The sequence below is a fragment of the Pristiophorus japonicus genome, chromosome 3 (genome assembly GCF_044704955.1).
Source record: "Pristiophorus japonicus isolate sPriJap1 chromosome 3, sPriJap1.hap1, whole genome shotgun sequence".
Taxonomy (NCBI): domain Eukaryota; kingdom Metazoa; phylum Chordata; class Chondrichthyes; family Pristiophoridae; genus Pristiophorus; species Pristiophorus japonicus.
The window spans coordinates 182739845-182752175 of NC_091979.1; the positions used below are offsets into that span (position 1 = coordinate 182739845).

Below are 12331 nucleotides of genomic sequence, written 5' to 3' on the forward strand. Positions count from 1 at the left end.
AGTCTTTACTGAGTACAGTTTTGGTCTCCTTACCCCACACTGACCACACTCGATCAGCTCCGCTGGGCAGGCCACACAGTCCACATGCCAGACACGAGACTCCCAAAACAAGTGCTCTACTCGGAGCTCCTTCACAGCAAAGGTGGGCAGCAGAAACACTACAAGGACACCCTCAAAGCCTCCCTGATTAAGTGCGACATCCCCACTGACATCTGGGAGTCCCTGGCCCAAGACCACTCTAAGTGGAGGAAGTGCATCCGAGAGGGCGCTGAGCACCTTGAGTCTCAACGCCGAGAGCATGCAGAAATCAAGTGCAAGTGGCAGAAAGAGCGTGCGGCAAACCAGTCCCACCCACCCCTCCCCTCAACGACTATCTGTCCCGCCTGTGACAGAGTCTGTGGCTCTCGTATTGAACTGTTCAACCACCAAAGAACTCACTTCAGGAGTGGAAGCAAGTCTTCCTCGATCCCGAGGGACTGCCTATGGTGATGCCCCAAGGAAGGATATACTGGCCTTACAGGGTTGCAATAAAGGTTCACTAGATTGATACCTGGGATGAGAGGGCTCTCCTATGACTTGACCAAAACAGATTATTCTATACAAAAGCAAAATACTGCAGATGCTGGAAATCTGAAATAAAAATAGGAAATGCTGGAAATACTCCAGGTCACACAGCATCTGTGGAGAGAGAGAAACAGGGTTGACATTTGAGGTCAATGACCTTTCATCAGATTCTATAACTGGTTATTCATCTTACTGTTGATTGTGGGAGCTTGGTGTAGAGGAGACCACATCGTGAGCAGCAAATGCACTATACTAAACTGCAAGAAGTACAAGTAAATTGCTGTTTCACAAGTAAATTGCTACTTCCAGTAGTGTTTGGGGCCATGGACAGTGAGAAGGTAAAAGGGCAGATGTTGCATCTCCTGTGCTTACACAGGTGCTGTGGGAAGGGAAGGGCGTGTGGGGATGATTGAGGAGTGGACCAGGGTGTGGTGGGAGTGGTCCTTTCGGAATAATAACTTTTATTTATATAGCGCCTTTAACGTAGTAAAAGGTTCCAAGACACTTCAAAAGAATGTTACAAGACAAAACAGATAAATTTGACACTGTGTCATAAAAGAAGAAATTAAGGGAGATGACCAAAAGCTTGTTTTAAGGAGCATTTTAAAGGAGAGGTAGAGAGGCGGAGAGGTTTAGGAAGGAAGTTCCAGAGCTTATGGCCTAACAGCTGAAGGCACGGCCACCAATGGTTGAGCAGTTATAATGAAGGATATTCAAGAGGCCAGGATTTGAGGAGCGCAGACATCTTGTGGGATTGTGAGGCTGAAAAGAGATTACAGAGATAGGGAAGGACAAGGCCATGGAGTGATTTGTAAACAAGGATGAAAATTTTGAAATCGAGGCGTTGTTTAACGGGGAGCCAATGTAGGTCAGAAAGCACAAGGGTGATGGGTGATCGTGACTTGGTGCGAGAGTTAGTACATGGGCTGCTGGGTTTTGGATGAGCTCAAGTTTACATAGTGTAGAATGTGGGATGCTGACGAGGATAGGTTAGGTGAGTGGGTAAATGCAGTATAATGCGGATAAATGTGAGGTTATCCACTTTGGTGGTAAAAACAGAGAGACAGACTATTATCTGAATGGTGACAGATTATGAAAAGGGGGGGTGCAATGAGACCTGGGTGTCATGGTATATCAGTCATTGAAGGTTGGCATGCAGGTACAGCAGGCGGTTAAGAAAGCAAATGGCATGTTGGCCTTCATAGCGAGGGGATTTGAGTACAGGGGCAAGGAGGTGTTACTACAGTTGTACAGGGCCTTGATGAGGCCACACCTGGAGTATTGTGTACAGTTTTGGTCTCCTAATTTGTGGAAGAACATTCTTGCTATTGAGGGAGTGCAGCGAAGGTTCACCAGACTGATTCCCGGGATGGCGGGACTGACATATCAAGAAAGACTGGATCAACTGGGCTTGTATTCACTGGAGTGCAGAAGAATGAGAGGGGATCTCACAGAAAGGTTTAAAATTCTGACGGGTTTAGACAGATTAGATGCAAGAAGAATGTTCCCAATGTTGGGGAAGTCCAGAACCAGGGGTCACAGTCTAAGGATAGGGGGTAAGCCATTTAGGACCGAGATGAGGAGAAACTTCTTCACCCAGAGAGTGGTGAATCTGTGGAATTCTCTACCACGGAAAGTTGTTGAGGCCAATTCACTAAATATATTCAAAAAGGAGTTAGATATAGTCCTTACTACTAGGGGGATCAAGGGGTATGGCGAGAAAGCAGTAATTGGGGTACTGAAGTTGCATGTTCAGCCATGAACTCATTGAATGGTGGTGCAGGCTCGAAGGGCCGAATGGCCTACTCCTGCACCTATTTTCTATGTTTCTAAGAACAAAATCATTGACATCGACCCCTGCCACAAACTCTGTACCCTTACCTCTGATTCCATCACCCTCCCTGGCCCGTGACTGGTTGAACCAGAGACTGCAACCTCTACGGCCTTTTGGATCCTAAGCGGAGCTTCAACACAAAGATCGCCTACTTTCACCCCTGCCTTATACCACCTGCTGCTGATAGTCTTGTACATGCCTTTTTAACTCCAGACTCTTCAACTGTTCCAATGCTCTCCTGGCTGGCTTTCTGTCCCCCACATTTTTAAATTTTAGCTCATCCAAAGCTGTCAGTATCCTGCACCAAGTCTGCTCACTCTTTTTCATAAATTCCAGAAAGTGGAGTACTTCAAATGGAGTTCCTACTTTTGAGGGACTGACTGATGTGAGCTCATGACGATCTGCCCTGGCTATAGACAGGTTGATATGAACTCATTAAGAAAGCACAACATTATTAATACCCACCACAGAACAGATAATCAAAGTCACTTCAATGTAGTTGCCTAGTTAACTTGTTGCCAGGTTGTAAATATTTGTTTATGTACTTCAAGTGGGACAATGTCCATTTCAGGTAATGCTTTGAACTAATGAACAATTGTTGTTGTAAATTGTTTGTGTTACGTGGATGTTGTATTTGTTTCTGCTGTCACGATGGTACATGGAAATGAACTCAACTTAGGGATTGTCTCAAACACGTCTATTGTCACAAACGCTTTTAATATAGGTTTTGACCATTTCTTTTTTGCTCTTCTTTCCCTTTTCCTTCTCGACATGAAAGAAGTTTGAAATATTACCAGAAATTACAAGAGAATCATGTATTCTATGATGCAAAAAACTTATTCTGTAAGCTCCCAGGTATTGATTCAAAGTTGTCTCTGCATTTTATTCAGGGAACCTACTTTAAGAAAATAACTTGTATGTAATTTTTAAAATAGAAAAATGCCAAGCACCACATAATTCCCTGAAATAATTGGGGATCATGATCAACCAATATGTAAATTAAGCACTGTATGCAGACTCATCTAGATTGCTGACAGAAAGATGATGTGGATGAGTTTCCAAAGGAGCTTCAGCAAAAAAAAAAAATCCACCCACCACTAATGTCCTTACTCTGCGGTATAAATGCACAGGAGGCTCATACTTGAGAAAAGATCACTCTGTGACCAGCTACCTTTATTACCAAGTCCTCAAGAGGCAGACGGTGGGTGGAGCTTCCCCTTTTATAACGCAAAGTCCAGGTTAGGACTGTCTCCCACAAGTTCACCCCCTGTGGTCAGTGTTCTCAAGGTATACAACTTAGGTCAGCTTATGCATGGGTTACAATGACAGTTGAATACATGACATCACCTCCCCCCCAAAGTCTTATTGGGATCACAGGTTAAGTCTCTCTGGTGGTTTACGCTCCCTTGTAGAGCACCTGAGTTGGGGCTCCGGTTGTTGGGCGCAGGCCTGAGTGTCTGCTGTTTGCGGTGCCTCAGGCTTGTCCGGACTGCCCACAGTGACTGGGCTCTCCTCCACTTGGTTCCGGTATTTGGTCACCTGTGGTGAAGTAAACTCTACGTCGTGTTCTTCCTCTGCTTCTTCTATGGGGTTGCTGAACCTCCTTTTATTTTGATCCACGTGTTTGCGGCAGATTTGTCCATTGATAAAATTAACTACCAAAACCCAATTCCCCTCTTTGGCAATCACAGTGCCTGCAAGCCATTTGGGCCCTGCAGCGTAATTAAGGACAAAAACAGGGTCATTGACATCAATACATCGCACCCTCGCATTCCTGTCATGGTAGTCACATTGTGACTGATGCCTGCTCTCAACAATTTCTTTCATAGTAGGGTGTATAAGGGATAACCTGGTTTTGAGCGTCCTTTTCATTAGCAGCTCTGAGGGTGGACCCCTGTGAACGAGATCTATTGGCCAACAGGGGCCATGATAAGCGGCTTTGGAGAGAACACCCTTGGATTCTGAGCATCCCGTTTGATTATCTGCACTGCTCGTTCCGCCTGGCCGTTTGAGGCCGGTTTGAACGGTGCCGTTCCGACATGGTTGATTCCATTGCCTGCCATGAAGTCCTGAAATTCAGTGCTTGTGAAGCACGGGCCATTGTCGCTGACCAAGACATCTGGTAGACCATGGGCAGCGAACATTGCCCGTAGACTTTCTACTGTAGCAGAGGATGTGTTTGAATTTAAAATGGCACACTCAATCCATTTGAAGTAGGCGTCTACTACAACCAAAAACATTTTTCCCATGAAAGGACCTGCGTAGTCCACATGGATGCGTGACCATGGCTTGGCGGGCCAGGACCAGGGGCTAAGGGGGGCTTCCCTGGGTGCGTTGCCCAGCTGAGCACACGTATTGCACCTCTGAGCACAAAGTTCCAGGTCTGCATCTATCCCTGGCCACCAAACGTGTGTCCTGGCAATTGCCTTCATCATGACAATGCCGGGGTGCTCATTGTGAAGTTCTCTGATAAACACCTCTCTGCTCATCTGGGGCATGACTACTCGGTTTCCCCACAGTAGGCAATCGGCCTTAATAGAGTGTTCATCCTTGCGCCTATGGAACGGTTTAAACTCCTTAGGGCATGCCCCGTACGTGGTTGCCCAGTCCCCATTCAGGACCCGGGTCTTTATTTGTCCAGACTTTAATCTGACGGGTTGTCACAGGTGAGCCTTCGCTTTCGAAAGCTTCAACAGCCATGACCATCTCAGCATCATGCTCAGCTGCCCCCTCAGTGGTGGCTAGTGGTAGCCTGCTGAGTGCATCAGCAGAGTTTTCAGTGCCCGGTCTGCGCTGAATTGTGTAGTCATAGGCGGCTAACGTAAGTGCCCACCTCTGTATGCGGGCCGATGCATACGCATTTATGGCCTTGTTGTCGGCCAAAAGGGACGTTAGAGGTTTGTGATCTGTCTCCAGCTCAAATTTCCTTCCAAACAGGTACTGGTGCATTTTTTCTTACTGCATATATACATGCTAGCGCTTCCATTTCTACCATCCCGTAGCCCCTTTCTGCCCGGGACAGACTTCTGGAGGCATAAGCTACCGGCTGTAACTGACCATTGGCATTCACATGCTGCAACACACACCCAACCCCATAGGACAACGCATCACACGTTAAAATTGTTTCTTACACGGGTCATATAACGTTAACAGTTTGTTGGAGCATAACAAATTGCGTGCTCTATCAAAAGCCCTTTCCTGGCTGTCCCCCCAGACCCAATCGCGACCTTTGCGTAGGAGCATGTGTAGCAGCTCTAACAGCGTGCTCAATTTGGGAAGAAAGTTACCAAAATAGTTCAGGAGCCCCAGGAACGAACGCAGCTCCATCATGTTACGGGGTCTGGGTGCTCTCTGGATCGCTTCCGTTTTGGGCGCAGTAGGTCTGATCCCATCTGCTGCTACCCTCCTCCCCAGGAATTCTACCTCTGGAGCTAAGAAGACGCACTTCGCCTTTTTCAGTCGCAGCCCTACCCAGTCCAGTCTGCATAGCACCTCCTCCAGGTTGTGGAGGTGTTCTTCAGTATCGCAACCCGTGATGAGGATGTCATCTTGAAAAACCACCGTCCTTGGAATCGACTTGGAGGCTTTCCATATTTCACTGAAAGATCGCGGCGGCTGAACAAATCTCGAACGGACATCTGTTATACTCAAACAAACCCTTGTGTGTCGTGATGGTGGTCAGCTTCTTCAACTCACTCGCCAGCTCCTGGGTCATGTAAGCTGAGGTCAGGTCCAATTTTGAAAAAAGTTTGCCACCGGATAGCGTCCGCTCTCAGTAGCGGGTATTGGTCTTGGAGTGACACCCGATTGATGGTGGCGTTGTAATTGCCACATATCCTGACCGACCCATCCACCTTGAGCACTGGCACGATCGGGCTCGCTCAATCACTGAATTTGACTGGCGAGATGATGCCTTCCCTCAGCAGGCGATCCAATTCGCATTCTATCTTTTCCCACATCACGTACGGCACCGCTCTGGCCTGGCTTCCGGGTTTATGTGACTCACTACCTTGGTCCCTATGAAAGTGAAATAACGAGTCAAATTTGTCCAGGACCTGTGAGCATGATACTCGCTCCACGGAAGAAATTGCATTGACATCGCCCCATTTCCAGTTCATGCCAGCATGCCAACTCCTCCCCAGTAGTGCGGGACCATCCCCCGGGACAATCCAGAGTGGCAACCTGTTCTCCGAATCTTTGTGGGTCACGACTACCGTGGCGCTGCCTAGCACCGGAATGATCTTCTTTGTATATGTCCGTAGCAGTGCGTCAATCGGCAATAATTTTGGCCTCCTGGCCTTGGACACCCATAACCTTTCGAACTGTTTGTTGCTCATCAGGAATTGGCTGGCCCCAGTGTCTAGCTCCATTAATACTGGGATGACATTGAGGAGCACTTTCATCATTATCGATGGTGTCCTGGTATATGAACTGTATATGAGCTCCACATGAACGCGCTGAACTTCAGCTTCCAGCGATTTCCCCCAGTATTAATTTATCCTCGTAGGACTTACATCGTCCCCGTCCTCCTCGTACATCAACCTGGCTGCAGGCCTCCTGCACATACGCGCCAAGTGACTGCTGACATTGCAGTTTCTGCAGGTATATTGCTGATACCTGCAAGCTCTGGCTGGGTGTTTGCCCCGTTGTTGGAAACAAAAGGTCCATTACCAGTCGATCGTCTCTGACTGTCTCTGTAATTGTCCTTAAGCGCACCATTAACAGGTGTTGATGGCTCCATTACTGGCCGCATTGTCCATTGCGATGGCATGAATCGCCATTCAGCTAGCCATTTTCTCTCTTGAATTCCCCCTTTGGGTTCGACTGCATGCTGGGGCATGTCCAATTGCCCTTGTCTACCTAGAGAACTGTGTGCCGCATCAACAATGTGGACTCCCTGGTCGTTTGCTGCATTTGAGCCAAGATTTTTGCCATAAATCATTCTGGTCTCTTCCTCCCCTGAGATAACTGTCTGGGCTATCATAGCCGCCACTTCCAAGGTCAAGTCTTTGGTCTCAGTCAGTTTCCTGAAAACCCCAGCATTCCCTCAGAAGCACTAGTATGGAAGGTGGCATCGTCAGAATAGATGCGACGGAGACGGAAAAACTGGACAACTTTTGAGGTTAATCACTTCTGAAGACAATCTGGTAGGACTGCCCTTGATTGGTGATGATGTTCTGACTATGATTGGATAGGCAAGACTGGAGAACCAATGGCTTTTCTGCTCATCCCTGTATCTATGGAGTATCTATTCTTGGCCATGTCTTCATCTACATGCAACTCCTTCGTGACATCATCTGAAAACATGGGGTTTTCGCTTCTTGCGTGTATGCTGATACCTATTCCACCTCTCTCGACCACTCTATTGCTTTTGTGCTGTCAGATTGCTTGTCTGACATTAACTGAAGGAAATTGCATCTTAACATTGGGAAGATTAGGGCAGGGAAAATAGAGTACGAGAGGAAGCTTGCAGGGAACATTAAGACAGACTGCAAAAGCTTCCATAGCTATGTAAAGAGAAAAAGGTTAGTAAAGACAAACGTAGATCCCCTGCAGTCAGAATCAGGGGAAGTCATAACGGGGAATAAAGAAATGGCAGACGAATTGAACAAGTACTTTGGTTCGGTATTCACTAAGGAGGACACAAACAACCGTCCGGATATAAAAGGGGACAGAGGGTTTAGTAAGAAGGAGGAACTGAGGGAAATTCTTATTAGTCGGGAAATTGTGTTGGGGAAATTGATGGGATTGAAGGCCGATAAATCTCCAGGGCCTGATGGATTGCATCCCAGAGTACTTAAGGAGGTGGCCTTGGAAATAGCGGATGCATTGACAGTCATTTTCCAACATTCCATAGACTCTGGATCAGTTCCTATCGAGTGGAGGGTAGCCAATGTAACCCCACTTTTTTTTTTAAAAAGAAGGGAGAGAGAAAACAGGGAATTATAGACCGGTCAGCCTGACATCGGTAGTGGGCAAAATGATAGAATCAATTAATTGTCAGAATGCTTGTCTGACATCCAGTTCTGGATGAGCAGAAATTTTCTCCAAATAAATATTAGGAAGACCGAAGCCATTGTTTTCAGTCCCCGCCGCAAACTTCATTCCCTCGCCATTGATTCTATCTCTCTCCCCAACTTCTGTTGGAGGTTGAACCACACTGCTTGTGTTTTTTTTTGACTGTGTGTGGTCTCTTGTGTCTCCAGTGCTATGTCAATTCCCCTGTTGTTTGTGGGCACCACTTAAGGTACTGGTTAACCCCTCTACCTTTTTTTCAGCATATTATTTTGCTCTGCTTTACATGCTCCTAATTTTCTGGATTTCCTTTCACTTTCGGCATGAAGATAATCTACTGACGCAGCTAAGGTCATTCTGTCTTATGTTTTTTGATCTAATTGGAGTGTTTTAAACTTTTGATACAATCACTATTTGTTCGGATGTTTTGGGTTAATTGAATTTCCAAGTTCTAGCTGCGATTGCTCTCTGCTTTTAATTGTATCTTCAGCTTTATAATATTCTGTCTTTGCCAGAGCACAACTGCAGCTTCCCAATTTTCCTTTTTTTTTTAAATGCTTCTCTTTGGTTTCTGTTTTAACCAACTTCCCTAGCTGTTCTGTGTTTTCTATTTGCTCAATCAAGGCGATATACAACTCTAACGATTTTTCCACATATGTCTAGATTGCAACACACAAATTCTCCAGTGCACGTCATTCTTATTTCATTTACTTGTGAGGCTGACTGCCGTTTATAAATCGGTCACAACCAAATATCTGCTTCTGATTTACATTTGCTTAAGGGGTCGGCTACTATTTATAATTCGGTCACAACCAAAAGTCCGAAACTCGGGTCTTGTCTGAACAAAGCAAACTACCTAGGTATGAAAGGCTAGTTGAATACAGTAGGTTGGGAAACTAGATTAAAAGATATGACTGTACATAAGCAATGGTAAGCATTTAAATAAATAATTCATAATTCATAACGAATATACATTTCCTTGAGGAATAAAAACCCCACGGGAAAAATAGTTAAACCATGGCTAACAAAAAGTCATTAAAGGTAGTATTAGACTATAGGAACAGGTTTATAATGTTGCTAAAAAGCATAGTAAGCCTGAGGATTGGGAGGATTTTAGGTTTCAGCAAAGGAGGACCAAGAAATCGATTTAAAGATGGCGATAATAGAATATGAGAGTAAACTAGCAAGAGACATAAAAACAAATTGTAAAAGCTTCTGTAGGTATGTATAAAGGAAGAGATTAGCAAAAGTAAACATGGGTCCCTTACAGACAGAGACAGGAGAAATTATAATGGGAAATAAGAAAATGGCAGCGATATTAAACAAATGCTTTGTTTCTGGCTTTAAGGAAGAAGACACAAAAAACATTCTGGAAATAGTGATGAACCAAGAGTCTAGTGAGAATGAGGAACTTAAAGAAATTAGTATTAGTAAAGAAATAGTACTGGAGAATTTAATAGGACCAAAAACCGACAAATCCACATGACCTGCTGGCCTACTTCCAAGGGTTTAAAAAAGGGTGACTGCAGAGAAAGTGGATGCATTGGTTTTGATCTTCGAGAATTCCCTAGATTCTAGAACTGTCCCTACGAATTGGAAGGTAGCAACTGTAACCCCGCTATTCAAGAAACGAGGGAGAGAGAAAACAGGGAACTATAGACCAGTTAGCCCGACATCAATCATAGTGAAAATGCTAGAATCTATTATTAGGGACGTGGTAACAGGACTCTTAGAAAATCAGAATATGATTGGACAGAGGGAAATTGTTTTTTTGAGATTGTAACTAGCAGGGTAGATAATAGGGAACGAGTGGATGTAGTGTATTTGGATTTTCAGAAGGCATTCGATGAGGTGCCACACAGGAGATTATTGCACAAAAGTAGGGCTGATGGGATTGGGGTAATGTATTAGCATGGATTGAGGCTTGATTAACAGACAGAAAACTTAGATGAGGAGACCGAGTGTAATGTATCCAAGTTTGCTGGGAAAGGAAAGTAAGTTGTGAGGAGGATGCAAAGAGGCTGAAAAGGGATATAGACAGGTAAAGTGAGTAGGCGAGAACATGGTAGGTGGACCACGATCTCTCTCCGCTCCTCCGCCACAAACATTTGCCGCACCTCCGCCACGATCCCTCATCACTCCTCCGCCCCGATCACTCGTCGCAAGTTCGCTACGACCTTCCTGCTCCTCTGCTTTACCAGGCCCCCGCTGATGTTCCTGCCCACACTCAGGGTCCTGATGATGTCATCCAGTCGCCCACCTCGAAGCTGTCACACTCTTGTGTCAGCTCGCGCTGGAAGCTGTAGTGGCATGTTCCAGCTCTTTATACTCCTGACCTGCGGTGGTGTTCTCTCGCAGGTCGGGATGGCCCTCGATGTTCCAGGGCCCAGCGCGAGATGATAAAGAGAAGGCGAATGAAGGTTCGGGGCCCAGAAGACCAGAGGACCCAGGGGCAGCACAGGTCTGCCCACACTGCGATATGTGCGTGCACTAGGTCCGTGCAGGAGAGCAGGTCTCCAATCCTCCTGGTTAACCCTTGCCACTGGATAAAGGCCTAGCTCTGTCAAGCCCGTGTGGTGGCTGATGTGCAATGGTCACCACACGTTAAAAAATTCATGCACAGGCATCTTTCACCCCTGGAGTTCAGGACTGGAACATCGGGTCCTTCATTGAAACATCTGTGAACTCTCGTGGAAGCAAGTCATCCTCATTCAAGGGACCGCCTATGATGATGATGATGAGTAGAATGGGCCTATATTCTCTGGTGATCTAATTGAAACATACAAGATTGTTAGAGGGCTTGACAGGGTAGATGTGGAGAGGCTGTTTTCCCTGGCTGGGCAGTCGAAAACTCAAGCGTCATCGTCTCAGGAAAAGGAGTTGGCCATTTAGGATGAGATGAGGAGAAATTTCTTCACAGAGGCTTGTAAATCTTTGAAATGCTCTACCCCAGAGGGCTGCAGATGCTCAGTCAATGAGTATATCCAAGACCGAGATCAATACATTTTTAGGCACAAAGGGAATCAAGGGATATGGGTATAGTGTGTGACAGTGGAGTTGATGGAAAAGTTCAGCCATGATCTTACTGAATAGAAGATCAGGCTCAAGGGGCACGTATGGCCTATTCCTTATGTTCTTATAATGCTGACCATTTGAACTGGGTCATGCACGTGGCATACCTTTGCTTATCCAAACCACAAAACACATTTTTATTTCTCTTCTGCTCCCCTCATCGCCAAGGGCTGGAAATTCATCAACCTTCCGCTGCGTTTTTTGGCTGTATTTCGCCGTTTTGTGTGGAAAACGGTGCAACGGAAAATTCCCTGAAGTCTTCCACCGGTGGTTTTGAAATACTGCTGGGGAGCAGACCGCCGGCGTGCAAGACTGGAAAAAGCGCTTTCACCGAGTTTGGTCACCGTGGTGACCCATAGATAGTGTAAAAAAAAACACTGAGGAAAAACACGTCAGTGCAGCCCTTGGAACGACAGTAGGTGTTTTCTCCCCCCTCCCTAGGCCCAACTCGCAGCGGAGAAAAGTTGTAGAAAATTTGCTGTTCCCACTGCGAATCTTGGTGCAGCGGCGCATTTTCCCGCCGGGCAGATTTTTTTCCCGAATCTTCGGCCTCCAAATCATGGCGAAGTCATAGCAGTTTTTTGTCGCCAAAAAAAACGCGATGACCCAAAATAGAATTTCCAGCCCCAAATTCTGTAATTCACGTACTATACCATAAACCTTAAACAGAATGAAAGAAACTATCTTTCTGGATCTTTTTCAGTTTCAATTCTGTTTATAAACCAGCTGTGCCATGGCATGTTGGGACATGAACTCACCACACAGTGTGCTGTTGTGGCTGCACTGTAAAGGGGAGTTCATATACCTGCTAGGTTCTGGCCTGAGACTGGCTCAACCTAGATTAAA

General features: G+C 45.9%; 1 protein-coding gene across 4 annotated transcripts in view; it reads right to left on the reverse strand.

Annotated features, from left to right (window-relative positions):
- Positions 1 to 12331, reverse strand: part of traf3ip1 (TNF receptor-associated factor 3 interacting protein 1) — a 302416-nt gene that overhangs the window by 119021 nt on the left and 171064 nt on the right. The window lies entirely within an intron of this gene.